We start from the raw sequence: 14,130 nt of genomic DNA on the forward strand, positions 1-14,130 counted from the left end.
ACTCCACCACCTTTTACTCATGGGGTTGTTCGTGCTCTCTTTCTTGTTTGTCCTCTTTGTGTCCACTTGTGCTTCCTTGCATACGTGCCAGTCTAGCTTTTTTCCAATCTTCAAGTGCCTTCCTTACTGATTCATGACTCTTTTCTACCCTCTCTCTTTCTTCTCATGCTAATTCATCCTTCACTTCTTCATAGCCTATGATTCTCGGATGTAGTATAGGCAGTTGTCCGACTAAGTATCCGAGCCTGGCCTGAGTGTTCACCTGGTGTCCAGTCTTGCTCATGTAAACTCCTTCTGAAAACGCCCTGTGTTCGTCGAAGAGTTCTGCCTGTTCTAATTGTTTCTGATGCATTTCATGTATGTGTGCACCTTGATGTGCTTGGATGTTGATTAGCTTTTGGATGGCTTCTTATTGTTGATCCTGCCTTTGTTCCAACATGTGGAAGGATTCTCCCCATTGTTTTCCTTGCTCTAGTTGCTGCTCCATCAATTGTCTTTGCCACTCCTCTTGTTGATTCATCCATCTAGATAGTGACTCTTCTTGAAGGTTTATCAACTGTAGGTGAAGCTCTTTCTGTGCCCCTTGATTTTCCAAGTATTGTCTAGATAAGCCATCAATGGCTTTCTGTAGTTGGTGCATGTCCAAAGGGGCTTGCTCCTCTAGGTTCTGTCCTTCTACCACTTGGTGCACTGGCCTCTTTCTTATCCTTCGTTGGGGTACGGGAGATGCAACAGCATGCATACGCCGGACAGTAATTGGGATACAAACTTTTATCCATTCGAAGTTTTCATCTTCGAACACCACCCCTGCCTTGTCACACAGGCAGAAAATGGTGCTGGGATAGCCTAACCTTCCCCCAGAATCACTTTTCTCAGCCATCTTCCTAGTGCCTTGGGCTATGAGTTCATACACCTTGATCTCTCCCCCTTTAAGTATACATTGCACCATTGTTGCTCTCTTAAGATTCACCTCTGAATTGTTTCCGGCAGGGAGGATGGATCTCCTTACAATTTTGAACCACCCCTTTGCTTCAGGGGTGAGATCACCTCTTTTTATGAATTTGGGCTTCCCATTGGGATCTCTCACCCAATCCGCTCCTTGTATGCAGAAATCTTTCACAATTTGGTCATAATTAGGACTACCATCTATTCGGGATTGATAGCTTTCTTCCTCAAATGGTATGGTTCGTAGCTTCAACACCCTCATGATGTTCATGGGACTAAAATCCATAGTTACTCCTCTCACAAAGCTTATAAAAGATTCCTCTTTCCTATCATACCTCACTGTGTTTGCGTAAAACTCTCTTACGAGCGTTGCATTTATCCTTGCGGTGACTGGATCGGTGAGGAGCTCCCATCTTCTCTTTTCTACCTTCTCTGTGATTTTGGGGCACTCAGTTTTCTTGACTTGAAAACCTAGCTCATATATGATCTCCTTATCAACCATCCATCCAAATTGAAGTGCATGGTAAAAAGTTCTAAACTTCTTTTCATCAAAGGGGCGTTGCTCCATAGGCTCCTTCCCCTTTCTTCTTTTAGAGCTTGATGATGCCATGAGTGATTTTTGAAAAGTGAAGGTGTTGAGGTTAGTGATGAGTGGTGGAATTCGGTTGGGTTTGGATAGGGTTTAGCTTGGAGAATTGTACTTCGAGAGTGAGAAGTTTGAAGAAATAATTGCTGGAATGTGAAGGGAAGTACGGACTAGGAATCACTTATATAGGAAAGTGATGAGTGAATGAAAGGTGTTGATTGACGGGGTGGTTGTGTGATGGACGGATGGGGTTTAGCATGGGATGAGCACAAGGATTATCAACTTTATGATGGGGATTGTTCAGTTTCCAAGCTTGTTCTCTTTCCAATGTTGCATGGCAACAATTTCCAATGCAATCCCCCTGGAGACACGTGTATAATCTTCTCTTTTTGTGGCGGCCAAACCCCTTCAATTTCCCCATCAATTCTCCTTCAAAATAGAAGAAATGTGATTAAAAGAAAACTTGTGGAAAGTGGCGGCAAAATTTAAAAGACAAGAAAGAGTAACTACTTTTTAAAATTGTTGTTTGTCAACTACTAAGTGCTATTCACAAATGCAACTCAACTGACTAATTAAATTTCCATGTATGCAACCTTAGTGACACCAAACTTAGTTTGTGGCAATGTGGTGTAAGATGATTTGTTCAAGGTGCTAAGAGTGACATGCTATGAGTTGCATTCATGTCCTCTTAGTGTGCCTTGAACACCAAACTTGTTCTTCACTATATGTTGCATAAAAGGATTTATTCAAGGGTATGTCAAAGTTGATTTGCGATCCATGAACCTTGCTTTATTAACTACTTTAAAAACATGTAAAACATGGGTTGCCTCCCATGAAGGCTTCTTTAGCGTCACTAACTTGATGTTCCTCCTTTGTCAGGGTGGTTGGTAATGCTTCAAATCTTCCCCCCTTGCAGTAAACATGTCTCCATTGGCTTCATCAATGATCTCTACATGTTCTAGGGAGAGAACTTTGTTGATGGTGAAAACCTTAGGTAACTGAGATGGGATGGTGGGGAGATGAGGTGGGATATCTAGGAAGTAAGCTGAGATCACTTTATCCCCTGGAGAGAAATCTTCTGTAGGGATCTTTTTGTTCCTCCATCTCCTTGGTATCTTCTTCTTTGTTTCTCTTGCTGTTATCCTGCTCTTTGTGGTCTCTTTCCTAGGGGGATTTTATTGCTGGTCCCATATGATTCTGGTGGTTTTGGCTCCACTTGAGTTTCCTTTAGCTGTGATAGCTGCTGATTATTTTGTTCATCACCCAAAGAAATTCTTGAGTGTATAGCTTGTGCCTCAATGCTTGTTTCTCCCACCATTGCTCTGTCATGCTCTGTCCTTAGTTCCTTGCCTTCCTGACTTGCTTCTTGTGAGGGTTTGAAGACATTGAAGGTGAGTTGTTCATCATGTACCCTCAGTATTAGCTCTCCTCGCTCCACATCTATGAGCGCTCTGGCTGTAGCTAAAAATGGTCTTTCCAATATGATTGGGTGAAGATGACTTTCTTCCAATTCCAGTATGACAAAGTTTGTGGGAAGAAAGTAGTTCCCAACCTTCACCAGCACGTTTTCAACCACTCCTATTGCTTGTTTTTGAGTTTTGTCCGCCAGCCTGATGACTATGTCTGTGGGCATCAGCTCATTAATTTGCAGCCTCTTCATAAGGGATAAAGGCATTAAGTTGTTGCTGGCTCCCAGATCACAGAGTCCTTTATCAAACATTGTTTCTCCTATGGCACAGGAGATGTGAAAACTCCCTGGGCCCTTCCTTTTTGTAGGCAGCTCTGGTTGAATGAAAGCACTGCACTCCTTATTCATCACTATGGTTTGTCCTCCCTTGAGTGAGCTTTTTCTGGTCAGCAGCTCCTTCATGTACTTAATGTATGAGGGCATTTGTTGGAGGGCCTTGATGAATGGTATGTTTATATGGAGAGATGAAAATATGTTAAGAAACCTTGAGTATATTCTCTTCTCTACACCACCATTGAGTAATTGGGGAAATGGTGCATAGAGTCTCAGTAGCTCCTTCTGTGTAATTGTGGTTTCTTGATGATTCTCTTCCTGCTTTCCTGCTGATGTATCTTCAGGCTGTTCTGATGGTTTGTTCGGCTCTTCCTTAGTTTCCTTATCACTTATAGTAACCATCTTACAATCTTCCCATCTGACTTTCTTTGCTTCACCTCTCGGATTTTTCTCTGTGTCACTTGGGAAGCTATCAGTAGGTTTGGGAATCTTCTCAGATAGGTATCCCACTTGAATTTCCAGCCTCTTGATGGTGTCTCCCTGATTCTTGATATTGGCTCGCACCTCCTCTTTGAACACCTTGTTATCTTGAATCTCCTTGCATATGCCTTCAAGTAGAGTCTCAATCTTGATAGTCTCTCTTCCGATGATGGAGAGTTGAGATTGGACGGATGAGAAGGGCCATTTTGACTTTGGTATGGATGTTGAGAAGTGTTGTTGGATGGGTGCTGATATGGTCTCTGTGTGGCATGTTGGTGAGCTGTGTTGTTGTTAAGGTTGTGGCGTCTTTGATCTTGGCCTTGGTCTTATTGATTTCCCCACCCAAAGTTTGGGTGGTTTCTTTAACCAGGATTATATGTTTTGGAGTATGGGTCATGGTTCTGCCTAGGTGAACTCCCAATGTAGTTGGCTTGTTCCTGATCACCCTCTGCTTCTTCATTCACTCCTTCTTGGGTTGCTACTGAAGTGGTGATTGCTGCTACTTGATTCCTTTCCATCTTCTTGGTGAGGTCAGCTAATTGCTTGGTAATCATCTTGTTTTGAGCTAGCAGTGCATCGACATTGTTCAGATCCATCACTCCTCTAGTATTTCCTCTTTCAGAAGCATAGATGTAGTCATTCTCTGCTACAGTCTCAATGACATCTATAGCTTCTTCAATGGTCTTCTTCTTGTTCAGAGATCCCCCGGATGAGTGGTCTACTGTCTTCTTTGATTCATACGAAAGGCCTTCATAGAAAATGTGCAATTGCACCCATTCATTGAACATATCTGGCGGGCATCTTCTTGTCAAGTCTTTAAACCTCTCCCATGCTTCATATGGAGTCTCACCATCCTGCTGCCTGAATGTTTGTACCTCAGCTCTCAACCTGTTGATCCGTTGAGGAGGATAGAATCTTGCCAAGAACTTGTTCACCACATCTTCCCAGGTTGCTAAACTCTCCTTTGGAAAGGATTTCAGCCATTTAGATGTTTTATCCTTGAGTGAGAAGGGAAACAGAAGTAGTCTATAGGTGTCAGGATGAACACCATTAGACTTCACAGTATCGCATATCCTCAGAAAGGTGGTTAGATGTTGATTGGGGTCTTCTTAGACACTTCCTCCGAATGAACAATTATTCTGAACAAGGGTGATGAGTTGTGGCTTTAGTTCAAAGTTGTTGGCATGTATGGTTGGCCTTTGGATGCTACTTCCACAGTTTCCTAGGTTTGGGTTGATGTAAGAACCCAGAACTCTTCTCTCTTGTCCAGCCTGATGCGCTGGACCTTCTCTGCCATGGTTGTGAGCCTCTTCTTCATGATGGTTCTCCATATTCTCCTCCATGTCTGGTTCAAAGTACTCTTCCTCTTCCTCAGCACCAACTACTCTCTTTCCTCTTGCTTCCCTCTTTAATCTAAGGAAGGTCCTCTCAGGTTCAGAATCAAAGGAAGTTGAAGCCCCGCTTCTTCTACCTGTCATACAACCAACAAAGCAAAAGCAAGAGAGATAGATGCAGACAGTAATTTCTACAGAAATATTGTTAGTGTGAGTGATGCAATATATCAAATAGTTAGTGGGTTAGTGACTGAATTGTAACCAACTAAGAAAATGGGTAGGGGAAAGGGAAGAAAATAGCCAAACAGAAAGTAAATTACTCAAATGAACTTAAATCCAACAAAATAAAAACAAATTCTCAATCTAGTTATCCACCAATTTAATCATTGTTGATACAAAATCAATCCCCGGCAACGGCGCCATAAACTTGATGCGCGGAAACTTGTCTCTCAACAAATTTCCTTCGGCAAGTATACTGAATTGTCATCAAGTAAAAACTCACAGTAGAGTGAGGTCGAATCCCACAAGGATTGATTGGTCAAGCAACTTTAATTAGAAGAATGATAAACCACTATTTTATGGTTTATATTGTGTTTAATTGTGTGGTTTTATCATGATCCTTACCCACTTATTCATTAAATTAGCATGAAATTATAATTCCTTCTTGAATTTATAACATGTTTGAAAACTGCTTCCTAGAGACTTTAATTATGTATTTTTAATTCTCCTTTATCCCATTCGATGCCGTGATCTGTGTGTTGAGTGTTTCAGACTTTATAAGGCATGAATGAGTTAGAGATTGGAAAGGAAGCTAGCAAAAATGGAAGGAACACAAGAATTTGAGGAGATAACCAGCGAGAAGTGACGCGGTCGCATGGCTCACGCGACCGCACGAAGGAGAGCAAATCGCAGTGACGCGGCCGCATGGCTCACACAGTCGCGCAGATTGGAAAAGCTCAAGCGACGGGGTAGCGTGGACGACGCGAACGCGTGGCAAGGAAAAGCGCGAATGACGCGTCCACATGGATGACGCGATTGTGTGACATGTGCGATCTGCATAATCTGTAGAATTCGCTGGGGGCGATTTTGGATCTTATTTCGACCCAGTTTTCGGCCTGGAACAGCAGACTAGAGCCAAAGAATATGCAGAAACAAAACACAACATTCATTCTACACAGTTAACAGTTTTAGATCTAGTTTTTCCTCCCTTAGGTTTTTCACTCTAGGTTTTAGAATTTTAAATTTTGAATTGATCTTAGCATTGGAACATTGAGAAGAGTTATTTCCTCATCAAGACCTCGTCATTCTAGTTCGTTCTCTTAACATGGTTTTATTCTTCCATGTTCTTTGCTTTGTTCAATTTTGTCATTTGAATACTTTCATGATTTTAATTTATTTCTTCCAATTTAATTTATTTTCCATTCCAATAATGATGTCTTCTTTTAATTCCCTTTCATGTGTTATGGATTTATTATTTATAATGAGTGAGTAGTTCCCTCACTTGATGGGGAGTTGATTGAAAGGAACTCTTGAGTTGGAAGGATTGAAAGAAAAATTGTAATTGGGTTAATCGTTGGATTGTTATCTAATCACTAACACCAATCCCTTTGAACTAAGTGGGTTGTAACTCATGAACAGATTTAGCATTCCAACTTGTTTGACTTTCCTTTACATAGTAACGGATAACTAAACAGAACAACCATTAATTATAAATTAATCTTGGAATCATCCCATCAATAATAGAGATTCTAACTAATCAACTCCCAGTCAAGGCTTTTATTCATATTATTTAAATTTTCTCAATTAAATTTTCCACTTACTTAACTCAACTTCTTGGAACATCTGATTAATAAAATAGCACACTTTTCTGCAACTCGTTGGGAGACGACCTGGGACTTAAACTCCCAGTAATTTTTAATTTAAACTCTCTGTGACATATTTCTAAATTGATAGGCAGATTTTCGGTGAGTTAAGAACTGTACTTGCAACGTAACTATTTTAATAATTTTTAATTCACCAACTTTTGTGTCTCACCAAAGAACGTTCTAGTTGAGCTAAGCAGAAAGTGAGTTGAGAATTGCAGGAAATTAAATGGCGGGAAAGTAAATAGCAGAAAATAAATGATGAGAAGTAAATTGCAGAATCTTAAATGGGGAAGGGAAGTTTAGCATGAAAGTAAATGGCATAAAGTAAAGAGAATGGGTAAGTTCAGAAATGGGAAATTCATTGGGCTTAGGAAATGTTGCATTCTCCGGATCAAGTTCATTTTCATCTCTTCCTCAATCAATGCATTCATTGATCTCCTTGGCAATCTTAAGTGATTGAATTCCAATTCCTTGGTAATTCAATCTCTCAAATCAGATCAATAGCCAATTCCTTGGTCTAATTGCTCATGAGAAGAGATGAAGCGTGGTCACTGATTATACCACATGCATTTCCAAATCAAAGTATTGGGAGAATTATATGTCACCATATCCGCCCAAACCCCAATTTGGTCTAACATGAGAAAGCATTTCTAGCATGATCTCTTCATTCCTTTTCCAAGGTTCAGAAGAGATCCAAGTATGAAGAGCTTCTTTTCCAAGATAACTACTCAATTGGATGAAGATTGAAAGCTTTCTAGTAAAATCAAGAGAAAAGAAAGAAGAAGAATAACGAAAACTATTATTGATCCATCAAATTACAACAGAGCTCCCTAACCCAATGAAAGGGGTTTAGTTGTTCATAGATCTGGGAATGGAAAGCAAAGATTGAGAGTACATTCTGAAAGTTAAACTAGAAGTGCAGAGAAAGTAAAATACAAAGAGTGTAATTCTAATAATGCCCAAAAGCTCCTCTTTTATAGTTCAAAGCTACTCCTATATATACTACTCTTCTAATCTTCTAGTTGATTTTTCAAGTCTTGGATGTGGGCCTTTGGATCTTGAGTTGAAGCAGTTATCTTCTTCAGTGGGCTCAGCTTTACTTGCAGAGAAAGTGTGAAGTAGGCAGGGACTTTAGCTTAGGGCGTTAGTGGTGTTAACGTTAAGTGAAAATGTGCGGTTGAGAACGTTAGTGACAATCACCTTTTTCACTAACGTTCCTAACCCAAAGTGATCCACGTTAACTTCAACGTTAGTGGCACTAACGTGACCACTAACGTTGACCCTTGGCCCTTCGCAAACGTTACTGGGGTTTACCTTTTTCAATAACTTTGAGAGTACCCCTTTCTCCCTACGTTAGAGTTCACGTTAGAATAGTTAACGTGGCCTTTAACGTAGGCTTGCCAAATCTTCGAGAGCGTTAGTGACACTTACCTTTGTCACTAACGCTTCAGAACGCCCCTACTTCCCACGATAGAGTTCACGTTAACTAAGTTAACATGACTTCTAACGTAGTATTGATAGCCATCTCCAACATTAGTGACAAAGGTGAGTGTCACTAATGTTGGCTCATCATCCCTCTTCTCCACGTTAGTTTCCACGTTAATGTAATTAACGTGGCAACTAACGTGGCTCATAGTGGCTCAATCCAACGTTAGTGACAAAGGTGAGTGTCACTAACGTTAGTGATTCTTGCTCCCTCCACGTTAGAGTCCACGTTAACTAGGTTAACATGGCTTTTAACGTAGCCAATATGGGCTTAGTCCAACGTTAGTGACAAACGTGAGTGTCACTAACGTTGGCATCATCTTCTTCTTCCACGTTAGAGCTCACATTAACTAAGTTAACGTGGCTCTTAACGTGGCCAATTGCCCCTTTTGGAACGTTAGTGACACTTAATTTTACCACTAACGTTGGAGTTCTACTTCTCTTCCACGTTAGTTTCCACGTTAACTATGTTAACGTGGCAACTAACGTGGGCTATGATGGCTCACGAAGGCGTTATTGGCAATCACTTTTCTCATTAACGTTGCAAGCTAGCCTTTATTCCACGTTAGTGGTCACGTTAGCTAGACTAACGTGGCTGCTAACGTGGTTCTTCCTTGCTTCCTTTATCCTGAAATCAAGCAATAAAGTGCATCAAAGCTCTGATCCAAGTTATGAGACATGCATCATTTAATTTGTCCTTTAATTCATGCATAATTCTCATGAAATCATGTAAAATTCACAATGTTTGCTTGAATCAAGATGTAAGTGATTATTTACCCAAAGCTTGCTTATTTCCTAAGAAAATGCATGAAACTACCTTAAAACCATAAAGAAAAGGTCAGTGAAACTGGCCAAAATGCCCTGGCATCAATCCTTTCTGTCATTATTGGCGTGCCACGCCCAGTTCCTGGCGTGTCACGCCCATATACTTTCATGCCGTTTGTTCAAAGTGGCACGCCAGTTTCACACGCCCATCTTTATTTTGATGTTTTCTTCCTTTTTTGTTGCTCTTTTCACCTGAAATTCATCATAAGCCGTTTCAAAGCAATGTACCATAATATTCATCAATTAGTCCATGAATTGCAATGATCAAATGAGATTATGCTCTTTTATAGTCCTTTTTAGATAAGAAAAAAGGGTAAATGATGCAAGTCATCACAACACCAAACTTAAGCTTTGCTTGTCCCAAGCAAATTAATGTGAGTAATCTTTAGTTGGATTGAAACTTGACCTTAGAGAGAAGCAGTCACTACCAAAGATAGGACTAAGTGTTAACTTATGCATGAATCTTATTGATTTGATGTCATAATGAACTCCTAGACTCTTGAAGATTCTTCCAAGTATTTGCCTTAGGCTCCCTTTCTATTGATTGTCACCTTGAAGTAGCAAGGATTGTTTCTTTTTCTTTGATTATCGATGAGGGAAAATCGATTCTACACAAACTCACCAGCAAGTGTACCGGGTCGCATCAAGTAGTAAAACTCACAAAAGTGAGGTCGATCCCACAGGGATTGATGGATATAGCAACTTTAGTATGATGAAAAATTTAGTTAAGCGACTATTTGATGAATCAGGTGAAATTTGATTGACAAAAGGGAATTTTCAAGTAAACTAGAGTGCAAAATGAAAATTGGCAGAATCTTAAAGTGCAGGAAAGGTAAATTACAGAAACTTAAAGTGCAAGAAATTAAAAGAGCTGAAACTTAAATTGCAAGAAAGGTAAATAACTGAAACTTAAAGTGCAAGAAATTTAAATTGCTGAATCTAAACTGCCAGGAAAATTAAAGTGCATGAAAAATAAAGGGATTTGGGTGTTGGAAATAAAAACAGAACTGGAAAATGTAGATTGCAGTAAATCACTAAGATGATGCAATTCAGAAAATTTATCAATCAGGATTTCAGTACCAAAACAGAAACAAAAAACTCTGTAGAAGAAGATAAACAGAAAGAAAACTTAGATCAACTCTAAAATTCTAAAAGAGAAATGGAAGAAGACTAAGGTCTCAATTTCTCTCTTAGCAAAACAGAAAAGAAGAAATTGCAGAAGAAAAAGAAAACAGTAGAAAGAAAACCCAGATTCGATCTCAAACTCTCAAATTCTAGAAAGGAAGAAAAATTAAAAGAAAAGCTCTCAATGAAATCAAATACTTCTCTATTTATGCACTTTTCAGTTCTGTCATGCTGTCCTTGGAGTGGGCTTTTTGGCCTCTTTTGAAGTGGATCCGAGATGGGTACTTTGTTGCAGCTTCCAGGAGAACGTAGCGTTCTGAAATTGAGCGCAGCATTCATTTACCCACGCGTGCGCATGCTTCACGCCCGTGCGTCTCTCGTACTTTTGCCCATTGACGCGTGCGCGTCATATACGCGTGCGCATCCTTGATAGCGTACTTTAAACGAGCGCTACGTTGGCCCCATGAACACTGCTCACGCGTGCGCGTCCTCTGCGCGTGCGCGTGGATAGCAAAGTTGTAATTCCAAGCTTCTGCGCCGACCACGTGTGAGCGTGCTTTATCCCAGGTGCTCCATCGACGGGTGCACGTCATGTACGCGTGCGCGTCGATTGCAAAACTTCACTTCCAAATTTGAATCTTCCCGAAAACACTGACTTAATGAACGTAGTGCTCCTTTTGAAAATGAGTGCCAATCACTTCCTCGCGTACGCGTCATGCATGCGTACACGTGGATCTTCGAAAATTTTCCCTGACGCGTAGGCGTCCTGTACGCGTGCGCGTCGCTACTGAGCATGGCATTCTTTCTTTGAACGCAACGTTATTCTGCAGTGCATCTCTTTCTCTTCATTTTCTCACCTGAATTCAATCAAAAAGGCAATCAAAGTCTCACCAAAATCAGAAGAATTTGCATCATTCATAATAATCACTTAATTCTTGCATAAATCTCTTGATTTTGTATAAAATAAATGATGTTTAATTGAATCAAAATAATCATGAAATTCCACTCCAACCACTTACTTATTATGCAAGAAAGTGCATGAAACCTAACGAAACAAATGAAAAATGCTTGTGAAACTAGCATAAGATGACTTGTCATTACAACACCAAACTTAAATCTTGCTTGTCCCCAAGCAAGCAATAAAACATGAGAAGAAATGAAAGGAAACAGGAAAGTATATATGTCCTTATTTAGCAGGTAATTGAATTTGGTTCATGGGGTTTTATGCAGATGTAATTGAAGCTCTACTTAGATTTCAGGATTGAAATGTCCCTTTAAGTGATAGCCAAAGTTGCTACTGTGAACTTTATTATTCATCCATCCTTGGTGTTTTGATTTTCTTCTGTTTTTCTAGTGGGAAGCTTATACTTTTATTCACAGCTAAGTGTTATATGTTGTAGCAGCTTTTTAGCTTTGTTTTTCAGTCAACACATCTTCACCACAGACACTTGGCTCACACTTCATCCTAAGACATTGATACCCAGCACCTCCTTGGGTTACTAAATGCCTTGTAACTAGGTTGCTCTTGATAATGGACTTTCAATTGATAATCTCGGATTAATCAACCCAAGTTATCAAGCTTTAAAATACTCCTTAGAACCTAATTGTCCAAGCAGATCCTAGTACAAAAAACACCAAAGGCATATGTCCTAATGTCCAAACTATTGGCGTCTAGCCTTATTATTTGTTTCTTTTATTTTTGTTGCCAATTATTGGCTTTTCTTCCTTTCCTTTCTTGCTTTTTCTCTTTTCCCAGGGATATCTATTCATTAAGAGTTCACAAACAGCACTTAAGTTCACACTACAAAGGAACATCTTAACCTTTATCCTTTATTAGTGAGCTTACTTTAACAATCAAACATATATGCCACCAGTAAACTTTATTATTATTCCTACCACATTGGACAATCACTTTCTGTTTCAACATTTTCTTTTATTTATTCAAGGGGAAATAAGATATATATTCAAGTAGGGTGGGTGATGCAGACATTCTGGCTAGATCACTTAATTTTGAGAATTAAGAAAAATAAAAGACATAATGCAGAACTTATTCAAAACATAGAAGTGCAAAACATAAAATCATAATCATAAAAACTGCATAACTTGGAAGGCATATCATTTTGCAGATATGCATCTTCCTTATTTACTAAGATTATGAAAGAACTCCACCACCTCTAATTTTTCTGCTCTTTTCCTTTGCTGGACTCTCCTTTCTTCTTTGCCTCCTGCTTCTTCTTCTTGTTTGTTTCTTGTGGCTCTTCAGCAGGGCATCTCTGAGGCCAAGATTGGTCTACCTGATCCCAGAGTCCAGCATCCTTCAACCTTTGTTCCATTCTTTCTATGTTTCCATGGGCTCTTGCTCTTTGCTTGTTCACTAATTCCTGGCATTGGACAAATGGTTTGATCTCTCGATTTACCATTGATATGTCGCAGACCATGTAGTTTAGCTTTGCTTGAGTCTCTATATCATACTCAATCCTGTCCAAGTGCCGAGCTTCTCTAACTGCATGGTATATGTTCTTCCATTGATAAAGATTCTGGAGGTACTTCTCCTGTTCAGCTTGTTGTTGAAATAATTTGTCAAATGATTCTTGAGAGTGACCTGATTGTTCCCTTTATTACTCCAAAATTCTTGCTTGGAATTCTCTCTGCTAGTCCATCATCTTTAGCTGGAGGTTTTCTTGTTGCTCCATCATCTTCAGCTGCCAGTTCTCTTGCTACTCCTGAGCTCTCAAGTACTGCTCTTGTTGCCTCAAGTATTGCTCTTGTTGTTGTTCCTGTGCTCTCATATATTGCTGAGACATTTCTTCAATGGCTTTTTGCATTTGGCTTAGGTCCATTGCGCCAGAAGCTTGTCCCTCTTCCATTTGTGGTCTCCTTCTTCTTCCTTGAGGTCTTCTCTTCTCCTGGGTGTCAGTGACACCTTCCATCCTTTGCTTAATGATTCCTCTGCCTCCCTTTACCCGATCTGTATCTACATCCTCAAAGAGTACCCCTGCTCTATTGCACAGCTTAAAATGGTATTGGGTGACTGACATGAAGGTAGAAGTTGGCTAATTAAGAAATCAGTATAGAGAATGCGTTGAGAGTATAGTTCTTAACCAGCTAAGATCTGCCTTGTCAATTTAGAAAAGTTGTCACGAAATTTAGAAATAAAAATACTGGGAGTATGAGTCTCAAGTCGTCTCCCAACGAGTTGCAGGAAGGGATGCTAATTTATTAATTAGGAATTTTCCGAGAGAGTTTGAGTTTGGATAATGAGCAATAATTATAAATGAAAGCAATAAAACTAAGAATTATTATTAATATAAAAGGGCCTTGACTGGGGGAATGATTAATTGGAAGTTCTATCCTTGTTGGGATCTCCTAAGTATAGTATCAAAAAGATTGTTGTTTTCACTTAGTTAACCCTTACTAAATAAAGGAAAGTCAAGTGATTTTGAGCTAATCCTTATTCGCAAATCCTAGTCCTCTCCCTTGGGAAGGTCTAGCGTTAGTAAATACATAACTAACCAACAATTTCCAATTTAACCAACACTTAAGCCTTCCAACTCAAGTGTCTCATCTTAATCAACCCCCATGTCAAGTTTGGGAATCTACTCTATTGACATTAATATAATACTCAGAAAAATATAAGAAGAAGATATAGTAAATTAAATAGAATAAAACTTCGAAATTTATTAAAGGTAAAAGTAATCCTCTTCATTAACAATTCATGAAAATAATCCAATTACTACTTTAAGC

General features: G+C 39.5%; 1 non-coding gene across 1 annotated transcript; it reads left to right on the plus strand.

Annotated features, from left to right (window-relative positions):
- The first annotated feature begins 4,535 nt into the window (after nt 1-4,535).
- LOC112774203 (small nucleolar RNA R71) lies at nt 4,536-4,642 on the plus strand. The gene has a single exon (XR_003188702.1). It is a non-coding gene; the product is annotated as a small nucleolar RNA R71 (small nucleolar RNA).
- Nucleotides 4,643-14,130: the final 9,488 nt, after the last annotated feature.

The sequence above is a fragment of the Arachis hypogaea genome, chromosome 18, assembly GCF_003086295.3.
Source record: "Arachis hypogaea cultivar Tifrunner chromosome 18, arahy.Tifrunner.gnm2.J5K5, whole genome shotgun sequence".
Taxonomy (NCBI): Eukaryota; Viridiplantae; Streptophyta; class Magnoliopsida; order Fabales; family Fabaceae; genus Arachis; species Arachis hypogaea.